The sequence below is a fragment of the Lagopus leucura genome, unplaced genomic scaffold, assembly GCF_019238085.1.
Source record: "Lagopus leucura isolate 7727_CA_CO unplaced genomic scaffold, USGS_WTPT01 Super-Scaffold_100029, whole genome shotgun sequence".
NCBI lineage: Eukaryota > Metazoa > Chordata > Aves > Galliformes > Phasianidae > Lagopus > Lagopus leucura.
The window spans coordinates 6,413,051-6,438,461 of NW_024962280.1; the positions used below are offsets into that span (position 1 = coordinate 6,413,051).

Here is a 25,411-nt window from a genome sequence, read left to right on the forward strand (position 1 = left end):
GTCTCCAAGAGGAAGTACTGAAAAGTAAATAGGCAGCACAAGCAGAGCTGCTGAGACACACTACAAAAAGGCAGCCAGCACGGCAGAGCTTGGTTGGTACACCGACTGCAAGCCTGGGAGACAGAAATTGCCATATAATTCTTTCTGCAATGTATAATTACATTCTTAACCTCTTCGTCTTTTTTCCCTTTTTGATAAAAAGGAAATAATTCATTTCCAGGAATATAAGTGGCTTTAATTCACTTGGATTTCTTTTTTTTTTTTTCTTTGCCTGATTCAGTGCCTGACTCAGAACCATCATTCTTACTGCTTCTGTCAGACTATTTCACATCTCCCAGTGGTTTTCACTAGTGCCGTTTGGAAGCACTCTTTGTTCTTATAGCGCCAGTGCCTGCTAAGGCTTTTCTTTTCATGTTCCTGACGTTTATTCCCTAGGAGCCGGATCCTTCTGTCCTTACATGGGAGCCAAATCTCCCAGTGAATTTGCAAACGTGCGGGATCAGCAACTTAAAAAAGTTTATTTGTTCTTTGGGGCTCTCTGTGTTCACAGGAAAAAGGACGCCTGTAGGCAAACACTGTGAAGATGAAACCTAGCAATGCAAAAAGGAAGCTGAGAGAGGAAGGAAGGCACAAGAGTGCAAAGTTAACAATTAACAACAACGAAAAAAACGCCTTCATTTTTTTTCCTGCCTGAGAGTCTGGTGCTTACGGACACAGCTACAGGACACTGAACTTGCACATTTCTTGAAATACATCAAAAGGCTCCTTTGCTGGGTTGGCACAACGCTAGCAGTAATTGCTGATTCCAGAGAGAATTCTCAGTTCAATATATATCTTTGGGTGTATTTTTGAGACATCTTTCAACTAGGACATCTCCACTACATTTACATTCAGCACCTGAAGTTTCAAACTCTCTGACACTTCAGGCTGGAAAACACTGCCAGCTCCTATTTACTTCAGCTTTAGTATTTGCGTCAGAGACTGCTGGCCTGGCGTGTTAGAAAATGTAATGTATTCAATTTATGTCCTACATAAAAGTTGAGATCAGCATGAAGGAGTAGATCCAATCTGCAGCTTTAATTCAAACAGTGCTGCTGACAACACTATTTCCTGGATAAGGATTCTCTCACAAACTCACATTAGACAATCTTCAGATTTCTTTTTAATGCGGATGCCCTTCTTCTGAAGTCAGAAATCTCGTGGCAAATAGTCTCGGCGATGAGCGAAGATGTGACGCTACCTAATTGTGTGAAAATTCCTGGTTAGACAGTGCCATTAACATCTTCTTATGCAACAGAAGAAAACCCTTCCCTTATTCTATCTGCTGTGCACAAACAGGACAGAGCCATGGCTGTAGGCTCATATAATTTCCAGCCAGAGACACTACACCAATTTTCAGTCTGACATTTTACAGCACAAGAGTCAACATTATTCCCTAAGCAGTTTCTACATCAGATCCTTCACCTTGTTAATGTCAGTTAACTCAGATGACACATGAGTCTTGTGTAGCTAAGCCACCAATTTACTGTGCACGTGGAATACCCCACGTTTGTTGTGCAGCTATGCCAGTGCTTAATGGCCCATGGAAACAGATACACGTGCCTCATTTCCAGTTAAAATCTGTCCAAACTCAGCTTCCTGCTGTTGGATCTAAACACATTCCCAGCCCACCCTGTTGAGTTGGCAACATGGTCTAGCTTGGGATGCATAAAACTGAAAATTATGTATTTCCATGGATATTTTAACAATAATTTTACCCCAATTCTTACGATATTTAAAAGTCCTCTCTCCCAAAATTTTCTAACAAACACAGATAAATCCATTCCCAGCCATTTACACAATATAGCTTTCCATTCTGCTTCTATTGAAACTGAGATACTCTCCATACATATCACGTCCATTTGTACACAAAAGGGTTTGAACACTCAACTGAAGTCAAACCTAAGGCCCAAGTAGTTCTCCCTCGTGCCAAGAATATTTCATAAGCATCTTTGTTTAACCCTGAGAGCATAACACACAGGATACAGCGTTATCACCCATAGATGATGCACGATGTGCATGCTACATCAGCATTGCAGAAGGAAATTATATTTTACAGAGGATATTTTATTCTGCAGTCATTTTTATTAGCATCGAGGCCATCAGTGAAAGCCCTAAGCAGACAAAAGGTCTGCCTGAAGATCTTGGTGGTTTGTGCTATTACATGTGCCTTCATCCCTGATAGCAACCCCAAACCAAGAGAGAACAATCTTTTTACGAATGAAATTACTTGAAATTCAGACAAATGCAATGCTAGAGCAGCAAGACGCTCTGGAATACTGAAATAGCTTGTGAATGGAAAAGTGTTTCACTAGTACAAAATAAGGGTGCTGCTGCGTTGTCTGCAGGAGAGAGCAGCATTCAGCCTTCTGGGGGATACAGCAAGGAAAATGTATGTGGTAGGAAAACTTGCTAAGGAAAAAGTCCACAGTCTGCTAAAAAATAATGCATTTCATGTTCTAAAAACTTCTCTGTATTTCTATTCCTTATCGTCAGTTTCTTTCAGACAGTACTCTTTCAGTTACTTTTAAGTAGCTACCTAAATTAGTCCCCAACTTAAATTACAAGTCACTCACGCAAGAGTTCACCACAAGTTTATTATGATTTTATTTTGACCCTTCTGCCACTGTAACTGAAGAATCTCCTCCACAGTTTCTTCTTTGTCTGTTTTGCAGACTGAAGAAACTGACTGCACGTCTGTTTGCACTCAAAACACCACAGTCACAACTAAAATCTATGCTCTTAAAAAAAAATCAAATTCATTACAATTGTAAACTCTGTATCTGATGGAGGAACATCATTAAAGTTGTAAATTCTCATTTTTAGAGGACAAAAGGGAATGTCACAATCACTGTCTAATTCTTACGGAAAACAGAAACAATGTAATTTTACAGAACCATTCATACATCAGTCCCTGCCTTGCAATTTGTAACGGCAAGGTACTTCTACCTTACATGTCACAACAAGCAAGTCAAGGACCAGGGATTCTTCACTTTTATCTATGACAGTTACCAAGCAGACCTACAAAAAAAAAAAAAAAAAAAAAAAAAATTCTGCCAGCAGAAATATGGCAGAATCAATCCCTGCTCTGAACAATCTCGAACGGATGAATCAGCACGATGAAATAATGGAAGGATGGGAATATCTTTTAGAGATATCATCATTTAAAGGAAGAACACAGGGTAAAAATCAAACTATTCTATACTTCACAAAGTTCACATAATTGGATCTTGGAGGGAATTGCATTCCCTCTTGGAAAGGCTGCAGTTGGCAGAGATATGAGCTGGGCTCTGCAGGTGCAGCAGACCTTTGTTCTCAGCCAGAGTTCTGGCTGCAAACAGACCCGGCAGTTTTGGGGACCAGGATGCAATAGCTTCAGGGAGAATAGGCTGTTCTCCCTAATCACTTGTAGTTACAAGCAGGTTCTGACAGCTGCAACTCACCACATGTTGGTGACTCCAAACAGGTGAGAAAAGGCTTATACTTTAGCCGAGGGAGTTTCAAGCCCATGTGTTTGTAACTTGGAGTGAAAATCCCTTGTGTTTGGCTGGAAGAGTCCCAGCCCTCATGTTTCTGATCCTGCCAGCCCTTAGACAGAGTAAGAAGTGTAGCGAAGACTGCTATGAGCAGCTCAGGCTAGAAGCACTGATAAGCCTAGACCAACATGTCTGATTGTGACCTAATTAGTATAAAAACTCCAGGATGTGGAGTTTTCAAAGATTGTGAGACACCCAGCCCTACTTTCATCTTAACTTTCATGTTATATCACCTCTGCATTTATATGCACTTTATCAGAATCAATTTTAACTTGGAGCAGATCAAGCTGTATTTTATCTGAACCACCTAGCTAATATCACAAACACGGAATTCTCCATCTTAGCTCCTAGATCTGTAAAATCAAGGCCTAAAGGTTGCAAGCAATCTCAAACAACTCACACCAAAGAGCCTCTAAACACATGCTGAGCAGATATTTACTTCAGCTTGGAATCTAGATGTACCATTTATGCCTGTATATAGTTTATATTGTATGATATATATATATCCCTACCTGGTGTAGGGAATCTGCTTTGGCAGGGGGGTTGGACTCGATCTCTGGAGGTCCCTTCCAACCCCTACAATTCTGTAATTCTGTGATATTTCTCAGAATGCTTCATTTTACTGTATTAATATTGCTTTGTTTCATTTTTTGCATAGAGCAGTGATTATATTGGCAGTAATACTGACATCATTCCAGTGCTGTGAATCCCATAGCCTAATTTTCATTAAGAGCTGCAAAATGCAAGATAACTGAGCCAGTGGGAAATAAACACAAAAGCTCACTTACCATCACAGTGCTGGAATTACATCAGGGATGAACTTGTCCCTGCAGGCTTCCCCAGCTCACAGTCCTGAAGCACCACCTGCAGCAGTTGCCAGTGTCGTGGTGCAACACTGCTGCCCTTGTATTTAAGCAAAAAGCACCTCTGCTGAGCTCTCTCTTTACCTTCCCATTCACTAGTGGTTGAAAGAGACATTTGATTTTTCTACTGTGTGCCTGGAGCTATTTTTAGCAGCTAATAGCTGACACCCTTGGGAGCGTGATGTCACCAGCACTTGCACTTACAGAGCTATCAAGGCCCGACTGGGCACAGAGCTGCACCCAGTGAGCCATGCAGGCAAGGGGAGGCTGTGATACCACCAGGGCTGAGTTCAAAAAGGCCAGACAGAGGAGTTCCAGCCAGATCCCAAAGGAAAGATTCTTCCTCCTTTTGTAAGCGATACTGCAGGCAAGACTTTGTAAATGCCATGATTTTTTTTTTTTTTTTTTAAAAGGCTGAACACTTTTTACAGTTCTGACAGAAATACAGCTTTACTGGCAATCCTCGTGAGCATCACGTGCAAAAGCTCTGAGGTCTGCTGGCCTTCCCATCAGTCAGCATTCACCTCCCATCAGCAACCACTCACCTCAGCAGGCAGCAGTGGGTCGCTCTGTTAGTGATCTATGTAGGGAGGCTAAGGGCTCCGTGAGCACGGAAACCAAACCTATCCATCTATCAATATTTGCTCTCATTATATTTAATGATCCTTCTGCCTAGCAACCTCCATTTGGTTGGGTAGGAGGCATTTCTCATTTCCTTTTGCAAGATGGAGTTTCATTCCCTCGCTCATCCTGGCAGCTCTTCTTTGCACCTGCCACAGTTTGTTCATCAGAATACATTTCAAGAAAGACTCAAAAGGAGTTGGTGCTTCTTGTAGAAAGGTTTCAATATTTCTTTCTCTCTGTTACGAAGCTCTTTCCTTCCAGGACTGCATTACCTTTTCTGCAGTAAGTATATGCCTTCGTCTAATATATTAATCCTTCCACTTCGAGCAAGAAGTACACTCAAGTTAATTTCCTCCTCAGTTCCTTTTGGTTCATAGACCTTCAGCATATAGGTGAAGTTATTACTAAGGCCGAACTGTACAGTTTGACATTGTATGCTATTCAATTATACCAAGTTATCAACAAGCAAGTCAAGAAGTGAGGCTGATTCTTTTTGAATGACAACCCATTTTCCCTCAGCAATGGCAAAACATCCTATCTAGGATTTTCATCTCAGCACACCAGAAAATACATTAAATACAACTCTCAAGACCAGCCCCACTACTCTAACCAGCCCCATCTAGTCATTCTCCACCTTGTCACTTTCTTTTGAACATCACCTTCAGTCAGCCCTTTATCCTGCTTACTATTGCTGTGCTCATTACCAGCATTTGCAAATTCAAGAACAGTTTACTGTGGGTTACTATTTCAAATCTAAGCAGGCAAGGCCCACTTTCATTAGTCCAAAGAAATCAGTTATCTTTTTTCTTAAGTTGCATTTGATACCTCAAACACCTGGAATCTCACACATAGCTGATAACCATGTAAAACTATCTTTTTCCACCATGGACAATTAAACAGAGCTTATTAGATTTTGTCCATTCTTAACTACCAGACAGTAATCTAAAGCAGAAATCTAATCACAGATGTTTTAAATCCCTAAGCACATAAGTGCCCAACCTTCTAGTCTTATACTTTTCCTGCCTTCTTCATGTTTTAATCAAAAATACTTACATAGAAGTTTTGCAAACCAGATGCATTAACTACATCATATTTTTTGTTAACTATACTGCATGCTTTATAAGCGGTCCAAGAGATTCCTTTTCACTCAACATGGCCCAGGCAAGTCAAAAAGTTGGACACCCACGCCTCAGTGGTTGGGTGCAGTCTGACCATTTCAAGTCCCAGATGAAAAGGTCCCTTTCAACTATCAGAGCTGATATCCCCCGGGGAATCACACTGTGCTTCCCTTGCCCATGCCCTTCAGTGTCTTTATCAGGAAAGCTCCTTTTATGGGTCACATGAAAAATACCAAACACTCCCCAAAGCTGAGCTGACATCAAAGAGGGCATTTAAAGGACCTGCCTAAAGGCAGCCAAAGGGCTTGTTGCAAGCTGTGGTGCAGGAGCACCCACATCAGATGAGCGCTGGGGTGCTTGGGCCAGAAACAACGTGATGAGAGCAGCAGGCCCAGGAATGAGGCAGCATGCTTCTCACCAAGGGGTGTGCAGAGCACATTTGTAATTACTCTTGGTTATTCACTCTTTCCAAAAGTACATTGAGAAAGTACTCAGAAGAATACAAAAACAACCATACATGCATGTATTTTTGTTTTCATTAGAAGAATTTAGCACCAACATAAATAGGTTGCATGCATTTTAAGGGCTTGGGCTTACTGTTACTGACTTGTTTCACCACAAAGCATGCACCCATGAACAATGCAAGGATACTGTTCCATTGAATTGATGACGTTTATCAGCCACAAGACTGAGGATACTTTGTGTCTCCATATACCCAAATGACATAGGAAAGATGGTTTAGTACTTAGAGAATCACAGAAAGGCCCAGGTTGGAAGAGACCTCAAGGATCATGAATCTCCAATCCCCCCGCCACATGCAGGGCCACCAACCTCCCCATTTAATACTATGCCAGGCTGCCCAGGGCCACATCCAGCCTGGCCTTGAACACCTTCAGGGACGGGGCATCCACAGCCTCTATGGAAACTTAAAAGTCTTCTTGCTTGAATTTCAAAACACATTTCCCTTTAGCTGTATTTGCTACCACTTTGCAGCTTTTTACAAGCATTTCAGTGTTTGCTGAACAAGACTCATTTCATGCATTTAAACCACTTCTTTAGCTGGCCTCAGGATTTTGCCCTGGAAATTTTCTTGCAGCCCTTTTTTTTAAAAAAAAAAAACAAAAAAAAAAACAAAAAAACAAAAAAACCCACACATTTGCCCTTATTGACAAATGCTAGAAAATACTCAGATTCCAAAATAGAAACTGAGCTTCCTTTTGTCATCTCCAAGACTGAATTGGTGTACCACATAAACATGTTTATTTTCTCAACTCCTAATCTCTCAGTTTTTTGGGGAATATACACACTAATTTTGCCACTCTCTGCCAAGTATGAAGGTTTTCATTTCCTAGTTTTCCAGTGCAAAGTACCTCTGCTCAGACTCTCTAATAGTTAGCTGAATTTTTTTCTCTCTCTTCTGTATTATGGAGCACTGTAAGACCAGAGAAGTCCTGGTCAACCAACTGACCCTTGCAACCAAATCTGCTAGTGAAAAAGGATCTGTTCACACTAACAATGTGAAATCAAGCAAATGAAACAAAATTACAGACAAGAATTAACATACTCCTATTTAACCCTCCTGCTAATGTGAAAGTGCTCCTCACGTACTATTTTCTGTCCAGGTATACCAAGTCCTGTAACTTGCTTTTTAATATGTAGCATCAGAGAGCTGGTCTGCAAGCAGCATTTCAGAATGACTTTTGGCATCCAGTAAACATTTTTTCTTTCAGATTCCCTTCCAGAGCTCCTAAACCTAATACTGACCATACACTGGTAAAAAGTGATCAGTGAGTTTGCCTTCAGTTATATCATAGGACTGATCTGAAACTCTCAACGTCATTCCTGAGATGAAACTCAGCACCTAAGTCAGGCATGCAAGGTTATGCAATAGGAACTGCCTTATGCATCTCCTTCCATGTGTTTCTACACTTTGTTTCATTCTCCAATTTTGCTGAAGCTAGAAGCAGCAGATTTTATCAGTGCACTAACTGCTTCAACCACACTCTTTCCTGCTTGGAGACTTCTAGTTGTTCGCATGTCTAAACAGCTCTCAGTCTTTCATCCCCTCTGGTGAGCACGAGGTTTTACATCCAACTGTTTTTAGTACCTCATCTACAACAGCCTCTTCCAAGATAAAAGATGTCCTCCATGTAGCATGGAATAACAACGCCTACATACTGATGTAGGAAAACCCTCATACGAGCATAGCATTTTTATAATTAATCAGATAGACAGTATGACTGCTACACTCTCCTGCATTTCACCTTAATATCAATTCATTTAACTCTTGTAATTTGTCACACTTTGATAAAATCTATTTCCATTTCTGAGGAGACAGCTTACTGATTAATAAAAGCTCATCTATTGCATGTCACCCTGTGTTTTGCAGGCATGGAAAACACTGATACATTTTCTTTGCAGAGTGACAAAGTTCTGCAACAAGTAACACGAAATAGGTTTAAACTTTTTAAAGCACGAAGACTGTTAGAAAATTCTTACAGAATGGCCACTACATTCAGCATGTGATTCCCTGTCAGTGAAAACACAGACTGCAAAAACCAGAAGCTTTGGGGCCATTCTCTCCAGCTTTCTTGCTGTGTAAGAATTTCTGCCATTCTTCACACAGTGGTACCCGAATGCCTGCTCTCATTACTCATCCTTCTGGGGCACAAACCTGCCTGGACATTTAAATGGAACTTCTGCAGGAAATCACAAACTACCAAAATCTAAATTCAGATACTATGTTTTTTTTTTAAATGAGGTTTTTTTGTTTGTTTGTTTTAGTTAACTTTCTGCATTGTATTACGCTGTTAAAGTCCAAGCCATGATGAAGCTGCTTTCGGCTATCCAGATGAAAATATAAATACTGCTGGGGTTTAACGGAGAGAATGCAAGATCAGATACAGTTACAAGAACTGGGCCCATTTCCAGATCTATCAGCCTGGTCATTGATCTTATGCACTCACTGCACTTCTCTGAGCTTTCATTTCTCAAACATAAGGCCATGACATTGACCTACATTATAAAACACTGGGGTCTGCGGAAGAAAAGGAACAACTAAGAACTAATTATTAACATTAGGTTGGATCCAGAACCAAATGATATCTGTTTTCTAGTTCAGCCTCACTTGGGACTATAATTATAGCCTCATTCAAAGAGTTTGACCTCAATGGCAGAAATCTCCTAAGAATAATGTAAAGCATCTTCAAGCTGTTCTGTTAGAACTCCTGGCTTTACTTCAAGCTAAAGTTCTAAAGTCTGGCTTTAAGTCACCATCATTCTTCAGAGGTGCATTTTCATACTTAAGAACAAGAAAGGCTAAAAACAGAACTCTCATTTGCTCTCAGAACAGTTGCTTCACTAAAAACTGGATGAAAACAAAGCAGATACTAATAGACATTTCTAATTTCAAGCTGATTAGATGTTATGAAGCCATTCAGAAAATTATTTCAAGCATGTCTGTGTTTCTTTAAGAAAATATTACCCTCTAATCCACCAGATTTTAACTTTTTTCTTGACTACTGAAATAGTCCTTTTGGATGTTTTTTAGTCTTTTTTTAAACCTCTTTAATTGGCAAACTGAATCCTGTCTCCTGACAACATACCAAAATACCCAAAACAAGAAAGTATAATATGTTCTGAATGTTTCTTTTTCTACAACCTTCAGATTAAGCCTTTGATGTGAAAAAAACATCTCTACGAAGTTAAAACATTTCAGCAAATATTGCTGCAATTTATCTGCTTCATTATAAAGAAAATCCTTTTAAAGGAAAGGCTTTGAATTCAAATCCCCAATCCAAACTGTGCGTCATAGTCTGACTTTCTGATAGCACCACTAAAATACCTCCCAGAGACTAAACTTAGCATTACTTCTGATCTGTTTGGCCAGTAGAGAACTAGGAAAACCCCTTAACAAAGCTTAGCGTCTCTAACAACCTCAATGGCTACTCCCTTATTCCCCACCACATAGAAGCAAGCCAAGGAAAGGAGCATTCCTCAGAAACAAACAGAAAGAATCCTTACACAATGTAGGCACTTCAGGAATTGTCAAGCTTTAGAGGACATCTTTTTCAACTCCACTGAACATCCATGATTAGATGTCTGCATTTTTGCCTCATTTTACGATGTTCTTACTACATGACATCATGCTACCCTGGGTATAAAAACAATAGAATGAAACCCTCTAATTTTAGCTGTCATAAGTTAAAGAAGAAATGGCAGCAGCAGCTTTCACTTATAATTGTAGGATTTTAAATAGCTACGAAAAACATTACTTATTCTGTAAGTGAACAATTGGTCGAACATTTCAGCAAAGTTTCAGGGACTCTAAGAAGCTGTGTGTGCAGGTGGGCATTTAAGAGTTAATGGTGAAGGTGTCACTATGCTCGGAAATGGAGCCGACCATTCCATGTCAGACTCAGCTCATTAATAACCCAATTATTTCTGTCACAATGGCACATATCTCTTTGCTTTTTTTCATTGTTATGCAACCAGAATAGCTTTCAGAATCACTTTCAGCTGAGCTCAGAGATGTAAACTGTAAGACTCAATCAGAATCAAATTCTGTGCAGAAATGCTACTGAAATTCAATAGATGACTGTTAAGTGACACAGAGTATGCAATTATGCAAGAACCAATTCCTGTCTCGATGCCTACCTGTACAATCTATTGCAAGGTACCTGCTTTAGAAGGGGGGTTGGACTCGACGGTGTCTTAAGGCTTCCTTCCAACCCCTGCAATTGTGTGCAGTTCTATGCAAAAGACAGTTTGCAAAAAGCCATCTTGGAAGAACTGATCTGTGAGAGCATTTTTTTCCCCCCAACGTTCTGAATGTGAATGCATTAAAAAAAGCCTGTAATCAGTTAATAAAGTCAAGTCTGCAATTCTACATTCTGACTACCTTTGTTAACTGGATGAGCTTCTCAGATCTCATGATTAACTTACAAACAAACCAAACAGAAAATGGTTTAGAAAAAAATCAGTGCAAGAAAACACTGCTAGCTTTTCCCATTAATATTTCTCCCTTAGAAACTACTGAAATCATCTCTTTATCATGTGCTGTACATCACTATATACAATTAAAGTACTTCCTACAAAAAATACAGACTTGGCAAAATCCTGTATAAAGAGATATAAAGAGAGCCAGAGTGGTTCTTCCACTTAGACGCAATAGAGCATCTATCTAACCTAATCTGTGTGTACACACATGACAACTCTGCCATAAAGCTGCTTTGTTTAGCTGTGTAGTTCCACGACCTTGAAACTGAGGATAATGGATTTTTTATTCTACTTACTGTCTTCACACAAGGGTATCTACAGTCATTATAAAAAAAATCTCCAGTCAGAAGAGTGGAGAAAAAAAAGGGACTTCAACCGCTCAGCTTCTAAATTAAGCTACATCTGAAGTTAAAAATAGCCCTCCTGCCTGAAGATGCTACACTACCTGAATTTAAACAGCCCATTTCTTTCCCTGACAGATAACATGTATCATGCTCCCTGCTGCAAAAAAAAAAAAAAAAGCCTCGTATAAGGAGACTACTTTATTTTTGTGCAATTTCATATCACCTAAGACACAGCTAAATAAAGAGTCACAGTACATGAATCAATCTTCCCATAGATGCATTTCTCACCTTTTACTAATTAGACCTAAAAATACACGTGTGTATGAGTGAGACATCCCATCTCTATCTGCAGATGCATTTAGGAAGATCTACAGTGAGAATATATTGCTTGAAATGCAATCAGATTTCTATGGTGAACCTCCTAAAAGTGTTTGTGCCCACCCTGGTAACCTTTTTGTTTTTATTTACTAAAGTATTGACAATTAAATGTCTAGAAGCAATGTCTATTCTAGAACAAAAAATTGCTATGTGCAATTACGTGTACTATACATGGAGAGGCTCATTCACTGCTTTTCCCCAAAGCATGAATGGAAAAAAGTAAAAATAGTATCCTTTCTCTCTCAGTGGCTAACACAGAACCAGCATAAGAATTTCTATCGTATCCTTATTCCTACTGTGAACAGAGGCTGAACTGTCAGAATTATGTGATGGAAAGCCTGCCTGTGCCACTCACTCACACAGAGCAACTCAGGAGCTGGCTCGAGCAGCAGTGTCTGCAGTAGCTGAGCACTTTATGCAGACCAGAGAGGTAAAAAAAAATTCAAATTCAAAACCACCCAGTCCCTCGTCTTGCCAACACAAGTTCATTCTTCATAGTAAGATTTTGATGGCTCCATGCAGCCTAGTTTTAAGTTTCAAGCACTGTATCCATCCTTGCACCCAGGAAACTTAATTTTCCTCAATATTCATTCTAAATTCACAGTGCCTTTATTTTCTCTTTCTTTGAGAAAGAAAATTCTCAATTCTACATTATAGGTAAAAGATAGGGAGCATATGTTTAATGTGTAAAAATGAAATTTGAATTTGGCTATATTGAGATAACTTTCCTTCCCCCCTTGGTTAAATCATATTTCCTATGAGCACTCCCAAAGGAATAGCACAGAAAGACTCAGGAATAAGAAGACGAAAGATGAGATGGATGTAAGTACTCTTATCCCCAAGCAAGACTTTCACATTGCAGTCAATTTGTGGACTAAAAGCCTGAAAGAGCCCTGAAAGCTTTATAACCATCTGTAATATTAGCAATGATGTAAGCCAAAGGCAATGATCTAAACTCTGCAGTCCCTAATTGAATAACACACCCACTGAAGTCAATAGGAATTGCACTCAATTATGCTGATTATTATTATCAGGTCTATAGCATTTCACATAACATTACTGCATACCAACTATGAGTAGTTTCATTTGTATAAGGCAACATCTGCCAGATGCAAGGCTCTGTGAAAGCCGACAGGACTGGAGCACCCACATTTAGTCCAGCTGTTCAGCTGCAGCAGAGCTGAGCTGCAGCCACCCATCAGCAGCACAGTAAGGCAGGATGAAGTTTGAAGGCCACTTGGACTCGTTGGCTTGACACAGCAAAGCCAATCATGCAATAGCGAGACTGAATGTAACTCAAGAGCTACAGGAAAAAAAAAAGGGAAATAAAATCTTGCAAAGATTTTTTTTTTATGTGCACACCCAAAGCTCAATCATCATCACAGTAATATAATTTCCCTGGCCATGTTAACCCAAGGTCTCAGCTCTTGAACTCTGATGTATCTGCACAGCTGGAGCAGAGCTCTGTCACATTACAAGATGGCTTCTACAAGGGAAAGCACCATCAGGACATCCAAGGCCTCTGGGACTTCAGCAGCTGTCAAAGCTGTACCTCCTGCACATCTTACTCAGCTTCAGTATCAGGCATATCTAACCAGAGCCATGTGAAGGCACTGAGGAATAATCAGAGGGGTGATGGCCTGCAGCATGAGCACTGCCATCAGTCTGGGGTCACTTCTGCTTCCAGGGAAGCCTGGATCGTGCCTGCCAGCATCACTTGCAACATGCAGTACCAGGGAGCTTCACCAGAGCGCATAATAGCAACTGCAGTGAGCCCCCAGAACCATGTCTGAGAGGCCTGCAGAACACTTCTTTGCAAATGTGAACTACTGAGTCTCCCTGCTCGTGTGAGGCAGACTGTAGCCTCTCCCAAAAAGCTCTTTTGAATTGCTGTTATCGCCAGATAACAGATGTTGCTCTCCAGGAAAGTTTTTCATGCAAGGTCTTATAATCATACAGATTATTTCAAGTTGACCTTGTAACTACAACAGAAAAACAAGATGAACTGGGGGATCTCTGAGGGCTGCAAGTTGTAATACTTTGCACGTTTAAGTAATTAGGACCTGAACATGATGAGTACTCAAAGGCTTACACAAAGAATAATAGATAACATCCTTTGTCTTACGAGGAAAAGCCTATTACTCACACTTTACATGTATGAATCAACTCTTAAACTGTTAAATGAATTTGTCCACCATTACACAGTAAATAAATGGAATAAGTGATCCTACGTTTGAAGGCATCTGCGTCTCCTGAACCCGAAAGCCTAGAGACCTGCAATGAAACTCTAGCTAAATGCGCAACAGGACTAGAAGTACAAATTGAAATCTTTTAGTAAAACAAATTTAAATGCAAATTATCTGACAACCAGTTCTGCTTTAAGCAAAAAGACACTTTCTGATTTCTTCTTGAAAGTAAACCTTAAGGGTCAATTTAAAAGAGACTCTGGAAAGTACCAATATATACATGTTAAATTTAAAGATCTCCTGACCATGCATACTCTCAGTCAAACAACAGTAGCCTCCCTGCTGTGTGCCTTTATCATGCCTATGCAAAAAACATGTTTCTGGATTGCAAGCTTTGGATGATAAAGCACAATTTCACCACTCCTCTATAAAAATGTCAGTAAGTGACAATCAAAAAAAAAAAAAGTCAGAAATTCCTATCACAACTATTCCTGTGCCTTCAGGTGCCACTATAACTAAGTCTATGCAATTAAATTAGTTCTCCAACACTGTAAATACACACATTTCACATCAGAATTTTGGAGCTATGATCCAGAAGCCAGATTACAGAAGTAATAGAACTGCACTTGTTCATAGTGATGGATAATCAGGGCCAGGTAATGTAACAACAGCAACAAAATACAAGAACCGAAGGACTTAGGTTAGATTAAAAATTAGTAAACATTCCATCAGACAGTCTCATTAATGACTACAGCCATGAATTAACCCTCACAGTATTCCTTTAAGAGTGACTGTTCATTAGGAAAAAAAACAAAACAGTGATGACATCATTTATAGATGATGCCCATAAGACAAAGGAATCTATCAGAGCTCAGAGTAATTAAACCTCAAGCAGCAAAGACTAGAGTTTAGGCCGAGCTGTCCAGTTCAGCGATAGCATATTATGGATAATGGCTTGTATTACTGTACCCTATGCTTGGAAACTCATTCACCTTCCTATATTTACCTGCTTTGTTTCTCAAGGGATGAGGTATTCAGGCTACTGGATGTTTTCAGATATTCTTGCACTTACTCAGCGTGTCTCAGTTTGTCTAGGATAAGCATTCCTTTCTTCTGCTATTCTAACCTGTTTTCCTACTCCCAAGTATCTCCTTCCTAGCATTTACCATATTTTTCCCCCTTTTGTTTTGGAGCCTGACTTTTTAACAGGGGATCAATTTGTACCGTTAATTCTTCCTCCTCTTTTCTTACTATTCAGAAGTGAAACAACTAAAATTCACCACTCCTCAGTTTTCAGCAACAGACAAGGCATTAAAAGGCTCAAACCACTCAGCAGCAGTTATGGTGGGTAAATCCTACATCCCAAGCTTTAGTGTCCAGCCTACTTTCCCCAGCTTTTCACCCCAAGTCCTGCACATTAGCTTTATCAAGATGCTCCAGAGACTGTTTCTTCCTAGCCTGCTCCCTGAAGTCTCTACCACTTGCAGAGCTTACTGCACCCACAGTCCAAGCACAGCTAAAAATCATGTAGTTCCACCTACTCCTATGGTTTTCCTTCATGACTCCCAACATGTTTGCCTCAAGCTTTCTCAGACTTGCTGCTGCAGAACCACCTGTTTCATGCATCACTCAGCTCCTCAGTCACAAATACCTCTCCCCAGTTGTTGAAAGACATCATACTGTTAACAATTTGCATCACAGATGTTATTATTTTCTCCTTTCACTTTCTGTCATTCTATCTCACTGTCTCCAAGTGCTATTCTCTGCACAAAAGTGCATTTCCAAGTTAGAGAGAGGGAAATGGAGAAGCAGATAGACACAAAAAAGATGGTCAGAAAGATAAACCCTGAGGTCTGCTGCCCACCATCTTCTCCAGAAAGGTTTACCCCCAAATCTCATCTGAAAACCTAACTGTAATCATATTACTTTTCTGTTGTAAAACAGCACATAGAATAACACAGAAATTGTGTTTTTTTTTCCCCCTCAGATTACTAAAAAAATGGTGGAATCATGTGGAATGTTGATAAACTAGAAACAGATAGTATTAAATATTTAAACTGTCTGTCAACTCACTGATCATTTTTCCTTCCACTATAACTACATGAGTACCAGGCATCTTAAACCTCTTAAAAGCAATATCCAGAAGAGATGTCAAACAACCAGTAACAATTTTAACAAAGAGGAAGCAGGTCTACATTTTGAATAAACATGTTTTCCTTACAGTCTGATGAAAAGATCGTTTTCACCTCAGGTTAAAATTGTTACTCTTGATTTTCTTCTTCCTCATACACATGCATCCAGACTTACTGCTGTGCTCCAGTTGTTCTGATAATACAAAGCTATCATAAACATAATCTGAGCACTTAACAACATCTAGAATTTACTAGCTTGAACTTACATGCTAAATGAAATGCTCTGAATGTATTTTTCACTCTTGGGGATCCTATGAGTCAAGTTCACATTGTATGTTTTTGTAATAAGCACAAAACAGAGTGAAATAAACATATACTTTCTTTTGTTAGATTATCAGGACGTAAAGCATGTGGAGCTATCTGTAGGTATGAATATACTGAGTAGCAAGCAGAGATTTCGAGGAGTTACTATTCTGAATTTTCTTACCTTAGCAATTTTACAGAAAGAAAAATACAACCACATCTTCAATTGTTCTTTTCTCCCAGGAAGGCAGCAAGCAAACAGGTGTCTGCACCAATATACATGCATTTGACTCAAGATCAATTCAATGTGCTTCATTTAAAACAAAAACCACCACCACGATCCCTTCATTAGGGTGTCATAGATGACACAATACAAATACTTTGCAGAAGCTTTGGAAGTCAGTGAGAATTTGCTTTAACATGCCCTCACATTTAAAACTGCAAAACTTAATCCCAGCCTGTGAAGCCTTTATGACCACCATCTTCCACTGGTAGCACTGAGTCTAGAAAAATAATTTGCAATTTGGAGGCTCTATTATTTATTGTCTGTAGGTGAGAAAGAGTTACCCTGTAAATCTGCAAAAGCATCTACTTAATTGACAAAATTAAAGGAGTTGAACATATTCAGCCATCTCACAGGATAAGGCTCAGCTCTACATTTTCAATTTTCCTGTTCTCCTGAAATAAACATTTATATGTACACATGCACATATGCAGAACTACTCAGAAATTTTCAGCTGCCTCAGAGGCAACTAAATTAGTGCTGTCTAATCTGCATTACAACACACTGTTTTTGTTTCTTTTTCATTAATTCTTCTGAAAATCTTTTTGGGATAACCGGATGTATTTGATGAATGAATAGATGGGAAAGTAGCTTGGATTCACAATTAAAAAAGAACAGAATCCGGACCTGCTCTACAGCACTACTAAGGTTCTGTTGTTCAAATTAGGGAAAATCTCTGCTATAAATAATTTCAAGGTTGGTTACACCTATGGTAAAAAAATTAAAATAAATCTGTAATGATGCTCTGTGTTTTGAATGCATTCAGACAGTCAGTACGTTAATAAAACAGAGAAGAGAAGAAAAATTCTCACTTACCTTAATGGCTGTAAGCTGCTATTTCATGCTCTGTCAACTTTTACTTCCTACTAACTAAATAAAAGTTCTGCAATCTTGATGCTAGAATAGCTCTCAAATACATACTGCAGAATACCAAAAAAGAGAAAGCCTATGTTGTCCCTACTAGCAGGCATCTCTCCAGGGATGATTGGTCATTACCCTGGCAACCCTCACAAATGGCAAATGACGTAAAGAGAGTGGGAAAAAAGCCACTGAGAGCAGAAAGCACTATATGCATTATAGATAGTTCTGAGAATCCACACTCGTGTATGCATTACACGGCTCCTTCCATTTTACAAAGATGCCTGTCGAGATGAATAAGAAACTTCCTAATTTTTTTTCTTAATCAAAGCACTGGGAGCATCTTCAAGTCTTAATTGAAGCAAATTGGTTGCTGATTATTTTAGTAATTCAAGCACTGTTTTTTATTTTTCAATTCTGTCAAGATTTCCTATTAAGATAGCTCACCGTAGAATTCAGACAAGAGTGGATGCATTTTTCAGGATTTCTTTCCACTTTTTTATTGCTGTGTGACATTACTCACATTAGCTCCTCTACCCTAATTTTCCCCTAACAATGCATCTGTACAAACAATACAGGAGATCTCATGCTTATGCCATTAGAAATAAAGGTATTAGCAGGCTCATTTGGTGGTATTCATAACTGTAATCCCTCTAAAGAAGATATGCTTCTGATTCCATACATCAGGTAAGTGAAATAAGTTAAAAAAAAAAAAAAACAAACATTTTTTGCACAGAATGATTACAGAGAATTTGAGCACACTGTGATGTGTATGACAGAGCTAGAGAAATCTGGGTGTGGCTAATTCTTTCTCTGATAAAAAATGTCAAGGCAACAAGTAACCTGCTTTGAGATATTTTAAACATCTGCACCACTTCTCTTTGCACTATTAAATAAGAACAAAGGAATTTGGGATAACAAATTGGAGAAAATCATCTTCCACACCAGTATGAGTACAGTACCAATCACAACGTGGGATCACACAGCCTTTTACTCACTCCTTAGATTTCAAAATGATCTGAGTGCTAACGCTTTCGGGTGCGCTCTTTGAAAATTGTCTTACGTTCACCTCGCTGAAGGAAAGGCCATTCACCTCTGAGATGAAATATGAAGAGCTGAAGCTGCAAGTGAGCTAATGTAGCTTCTCTAACCACTTAGCTACTATGCACAAGTTGGATGGGAATGGCTTTACTGTGACAACTGAATTTTCTGATGAGCTGATGAAAACACATTAAATGTATTTGAACTTGGCCCCAATTCAAATCTGAAATGAAACAAATTTAAGTAGCTAGCAGTTGCAGCTAGGATATTTCTGTATCTAGCTGTCTAAATTCAATTAGTTAAAGCTTTCTGGAGTGAAATTTAGCACTCATTGAAATTTAGATGGATGCATGTCTAGGAGTCCTTGAAGAAGAGAAGAGACAGGCCTTTAAAATCCCAGCTTGCTCACACAAGTTTTACATGATTTTGGGGTATGAGCCAGGATGTAAGGAGACTGAAATTCTCAGCTGTACTACTAGCTTGCTGGATGAGCTGTTACAAATTATTTTCCCCAAGGTGAATAAACACGCTAACTTCTTTAAAAAGTACTTTCAGTGCTGTCACTGAAATGCTTTATATAAGAAAGGGCTTCATTTCAATTATTTTTCCAAAACTACTTGTACCATGATGATTTTAAAGAACAGTCGGATGAGCCATTGCAAGTAAGCAAACTTCATGATAAAACAAGTAATCAACAGGAAGGATATTCAAAAGATGATAATGGTCTATTACATGTACTTTATTTACTTGCTGAATACAATGGTTTTTAATTATTTAAAACACTGACATCATATGAGCAACTGTTCTACTGTGTTAAAACTTACAGAAATATCTTGATTTGAGCAAAGTGAAGCCCCAGTACAACACTGCTATTCCATTTTGTCTGACAAGGACAGAAAGTACCATTGCATGTTTAGAAACCACAGAAGGCAAAGTTCACCACTATGTTGGTGGCCAATGCATGCTCTGCGATTCCCATAAATCTTTTCTTTCATGGTCCAAATCCAAGCCTCCAATTCTTTTCCACAATTGTGTTTAGCAGTTGAGCCTGAATTCCTGCACATACTTCACCTACGTTCCATTTATTATCACAGGCTGTACAAAAATCTTATCCTTGGTATTACGAAGCTTACCTTTGTAAGAACAAATGCAGCCTGTCCTGGGCATATTTCACATGAGAAGTTACTAGCTAAAAGACAATAAAATGCTTCTAAGTATAAAAAAAAAAAAAAAAAAAGCTTTGTAAATCATTTTCAACCACAGCAACTTGCTTTTGACTCAGCACATGAGACTGACTCACACGAATGCACTGGGCAGCACAATGGGGACAAACCCAGTCAGTGAAAGGGAAGAAGGAGACAACTGGTGCAGAGCTGCAGACAGAGGACATGGCTTCTGAATGAGTCTTATGAGGAGGCACTGTCACAGACTCTTGCAAACGTTTCAAGACATTGTGTGTCAGCCATGTTGTCAAGTCTAACAAAAACCCAGCAAGCATTATTTACATAAAGGCCTTTGTAGTGTTGTGTCATTAAAACATCAGGAAGGATGAAGGATGACTTTTCTTTCCTAAGTTGATATGATTCTGAACAATACACCATTGAGTATCAAGATAAAAGATGCATTTTGTCTGTTTGACTGTTCTTGTACAAGACAGACATGTCTTGTGAAATGATTCCAAACTCATTACTGCTATCCCTGCACTTCTCCATTAGCCATATTACAGCTGGACTAGCTCATGTCAAGGATGCCTACATCCTTGCATTCAGATGCAATCACACCACTGCAATCAGAACAGTATTCTTCAGTAGCAGAAACTATAGGCTTTCAGCATTCTTTGGCTTCCGTGGTTTAACTAACTGAAACTCAGCAAGATAAACTAAAGAACAGAAAGTACCAACATTCAGAAAAACAAACATCTGAATATGAACACGTTGCTGTTAATATCCTTTAGTATTCAGTTTTAATGAAATTCACAGTCAGTCTGTACTTTAGCACAGATGCATTCAAGACTAGTAATTACTTATTCTTGCTTCACCTTGATTCCAATTCCACCATGATAATATAACACTTCTCAACTCAGATTACAGCTTCACGAGAAACAAGTCTGTGTTCTAATACTCCAGTAGGTGACTTCCATCTTAACTGGAGAATCCTGGGTAATAGAAAACAAGTCTTTCCAACACAGTTGGGCAGTGGCAAGTCCATTCATTCTGGCACAAGACAGGGAAGAGTCATACAGGTCACCAACCATGATTGCACTTGCAATCACTGGGGGGGTTCCTTCCAGAGCTGGTAGTTCAGACAAGCCATCAACTACCTAGTCAGTGCAGCCACACTCAGGATACAGGACACAGCCTCAGGACTTGAACTGCTACAAGTATCATCAGCAGCTAGGACTGCACAGCCACTAGTGAGCATGAAAGCACTAGTACACACTTTGGGGCACATTTAAGGTATATGTAAAAACGAAATCAAAAATAGTCTCCAAGCAATACAGTTTAAAAGGCCTCGCTTGCTCCAGCTGTATGTTTTGTTTTTTTTTTTTTTAAATTCTCTCCATCTTGAAAAGCAAAATCTGATCAGATATCTAAGTAGGACAGAGATATTCATGCAGTTTGTTCTAGGTGGGTTACATGTTGTCAAATACCATAAAACAACTTATGCTACAACCTTATCGCCTGTAGAAGCAGTCAAACGGCAGCATAAATCCAGTTCTTTAAATGCACTAACTTAAAAACATCTGAGACTTGCCCACACCAGATGTATTCAACAGCCCATAATGCTAGGCAGTTTTCTTTCTCTTACATTCCTGATTGTTAAAAAAAAAAAAACAAAACACAACAAAGGAGTTTTGACTTCTGTATTCCTTACTTCTGGCTGCACAAAGCCATTATTCTAAGCTGCATGGTATCATAGTTCAAAACTAATATTGAAGCAACACAGAACCCTCTTGGGACTCTGGGAACAGTAATTTGAGCCTTCTGAGACTAAAGACAGATTACCTGCCCAAGAAATGGGAGACATGCTCCTTACTACATGCTCTATTGCAGCCAAATCTTCATTCTGGCAGTGAGAAGCATAAGGAATCAAAAAGCTCCTGCACAATGGTAAGGTTCAGCTGATACAAAGATCTTCTGTTTACCAGACTGAGTTGGCTATCCAATTTAAAGTAGATTTGTTTGTGCAGATGAGATGTACTAAACTAGCTCAGGTTTGGTGCTGCTGCCAAGCTAAGAAACCCTGCAAGAATCCAAAGTGACTACAGACAAAGTTCTAAGCCTGAAACAGTAAGTGCCGCCAAATCTGAGCCAGATGAGATATCAGTACACAAGGGATTAATTTGAGAAAAGCCATACAGACTCACTTAAGTTGGTTCTGGCCAGAGCTGGCTTAGCCCAGCAAACTTACCTCAGTACCAGTTCCAGACAAACACTGCTTCACGCCTAAGCTGGCTCTACAATAAGTACTATGTTGAGAACAAGGAAAGGGGTCCACTGTCTTCTAGTTTGGTTTCACAGAAACCACTTAAGGTTCAGAAAAATGAAGTAGCACTAACATTACAGTGGTTGCTTTTTCTCCAGAGTATCCTAGTTCCTACTATTCCTGTCAGACTCAGTTGGAATCTGAGCATTCCTCCTCATTTTTTTCTCCTCCTCCACTCCAAGAATAAGTCAAGCCATCTCTTGGTGATGCAAAGTTGACTACATATGAACAGCAACACCATCACCTTTTCCTTCAATCATGTTCTAAAAATCAGAGTGAGTCATGAGTCTTTTTACAAAAGGACAAGTTAGACACACCAATTTCAAAAGAGGATTCTGTGATTCTCTGGCTGCAGATGCAGACAGATTTCAGACATCTCTTCTCCTTGTTATTTTTGACCATTAAACCCAAAGACCCCGTACAGTGGCGTAGCAATTGGACAGATCAATATAAAGGGAAAAGCATTACAACAGAGGTATGATGACAGAAAGATAGGCACAATAGAAAGATGCTATGAAGGAAAGGAAAAAGATTGCTCACCTGTATTAGAAGATTCTAGGCTCACAGGGGAAAGCTTTACCAAGGAGCAATCTCCAGAAATAAGTCCTTCCCCAGTGGCAGTCAGTCCTTAAATGCAGTCTAAGAGAGGTGCAGCCAGGCTCCACCCCTTCTAGTCACACAGCTGAATTGCCTTCACCTGTGCTCCCAGGGCTAAAGGGGGTCCTTTCCCCAGGTGCTCAATCAGTGGTTCAGGCCATGACTCAGTTCCCATACAAGTAGCAACACTATCACAAATCTAGTTTTTAAGTGTCTGTCTTCAGTGCATTTTATACAGAACATAATGCAGCTTAGATTCAAGTTTCAGGTAAGAGCCTGAAGGTAAGGTGTGGCAATACTGAGATTATGCTAAAAGCTCATTGAGTTTTGCATTTAGTTTTTGTTCTAGCTGTTTATTTTCATACTTCTCTTCCTTGTAGGGGTCTTAATAAAACAAAGTATCCAAAGTCTTTAGCAAGGAAAGCAGAAGGCTGAGAGGTCATACGAAGCTCTTGAGTGAATGAGTATTAATGGCTGTTTTGCATCTACTGATATTTTTCAGTTCACATAAACATCTTAGACCTCTTCTGAAAATAAGAAAACGTTTAATATGCATTTTGCAATCAACAAACGAGGAAGATGACAGGCACTGTGAGTAAACCACTGCTACAGCTAGACCTCTGCCACAACCTGGAAACTGGAATTGCAGCCTTGGAGGTTGACTGTCAGCTGCATGGCACTGCACAAACAACAGATCAACAACAACCCAGTGGGGAAGTGCAGCATGTAGAGAAACATAATTCTGTTCAGCTTTGGTTTCACATATACATCACTCTCAACATTGCTTTGTTATGTGGTAAACATGTGCTAAAAATATTTACTTGAAAAAATTACATCTTAATGAAGTTTGAAAGAAATGCAAGGCGATAATCAGAAAGCTCAACTTTTTCATGTCACTGATGAAATTAACTTTTCCTTATTAGCAAGCATCATAATTTGGAGTCTTGATTCATACCTGACTTTTAAAATGATTCTTCCATTTCCACTTACAGATAACTTACGTTAATGTCTAACTCTGAAGTTACAAAATATAATGCCACATACAGTAAGTCAGTATGTGATGTTACAATGAAGTAGCAAGCAGTTTGCACTTTATCTACCCCTGCAACTCCTACTGAAAAACCACAGCCATTCACACTACCGCAGGAACACAGATAAAATACATTCAGTGCTTTGACTTCATAACTCTTGTTTCTGAGGAAAGCATACAAAACATAATGAAATAAAACAAAGGTATTCAGTTACATTCTGCGCAGTAGTGGCAGAACTCTAGATAGGATAGCCTGCAAAAATTCAATGAAATGATCTTACATTTACATCTCTGTAAGCTGAAAGAACAGATTCTGGAGTCTACTTCTCTTTTGCATTTAATTTTTTGAGGCTAGCCACACTGTTGTAAAGTAAATGCAAAGTCACTGCATAATGTTATCTGCAGAGTGGTGATGCCGCGCTGATGTAAGTGCTGACACAAGTGCAAGGCAGAGGAAAAAAAAAAGAAAAAAGGCTGAGGCAGGTAACAGCTCAAATTTCCCTCCCCAAATCTTCTAGGCTTCCTTACACAGTTTAACTTCTTATTTTTGTGCTCACCAAATCCTGAGGCTTTTAGATATCTGCAAGACTTCCAGCACACGTTGCCTTCCAGTTCTCACTATCAGCACCAAGCAGTTGCTTTGCAGGAAAGATTGGTCACACACAGGAACGCCCTCTCCTCATGCTGCAAAGCCACACCTCTGTACTCCAGCACATCTTCTGCTGGCATCGCTGGAAGATCTTCAGTGCTGCAAAAGTTATGGAGAGAATGAAGCAGCACAGGGCTATCCTTGTGTCTGGCACACAAATCCATCAGAAGCTGCTTTTGTGGAGTGCAGGATCTGCCCCCAAAGCATCAGTTACCACAGGGATGCGATGAACCATTACAAAAATAAAACCCAAGCACAAGCTGAAGGAAGGTCCCCTGGTGCTCTAACACCCATTTTTCTTAATCACCTTTCTCAACTGCAATTAACTCATCCTCCTCCACCAACTCTGCCTTGGGTATTAGTGCCACATACTGGAAATCGCTGTAACATGTTACAGGATTTCATAAAACAAAACAAAGCACACCAACTTTATGCAGTACAGCTAGGGGAAAAGAAAGATTTGCACTTGTCTTCCTCATGCAAACATCCACAACTGTAACTTACACCCAGCTATCCTGCTGGGCCAACAGGCAGGATCACACTCAGGTGCGCCAAACAACAGATACTGTAATGAGGATTACCAGGAGACGCTTCAAATACGCTTGACTCCTAGTAGGACGCCCAAAGCCCTAGTGGTAGCACACAGAAAAACTCTCACCCCTACCCTGTGCTCAACTGGCTGCCCGCTCGCCCTCAGCATCCCCATAAGCACGCCCACCTCAAGAGCGCTCAGTCCGTCCGTCCGTCCCTTCCTCAGCTCCTCCCACCCCACCGCTCTTCTCACGCCCCCCCTCCCGCGCACCGCACCTACACTTGCTTGCTCACTCCTTCGCCCGCCTCCTTGCTTCGTGCCGTGTGATTGGCTATCCATAACAGGGCCCCTCCTCCCGCCCCTCGCCGATTGGCCGCTGTGCCCGCGCAGCCATTCGGTTGGATGCCGCGCTGA

The 25,411-nt window shown here is 39.8% G+C and overlaps 1 long non-coding RNA gene across 1 annotated transcript; it reads right to left on the reverse strand.

The window, feature by feature from the left end:
* Window positions 1–981: 981 nt before the first annotated feature.
* Window positions 982–25,223, reverse strand: LOC122185367. The gene is made up of 3 exons (XR_006180852.1): window positions 25,184–25,223; window positions 24,374–24,564; window positions 982–1,240 (listed from the first exon to the last, which is right to left on the reverse strand). It is a non-coding gene; the product is annotated as an uncharacterized LOC122185367 (long non-coding RNA).
* Between the last annotated feature and the right edge of the window lie 188 nt (window positions 25,224–25,411).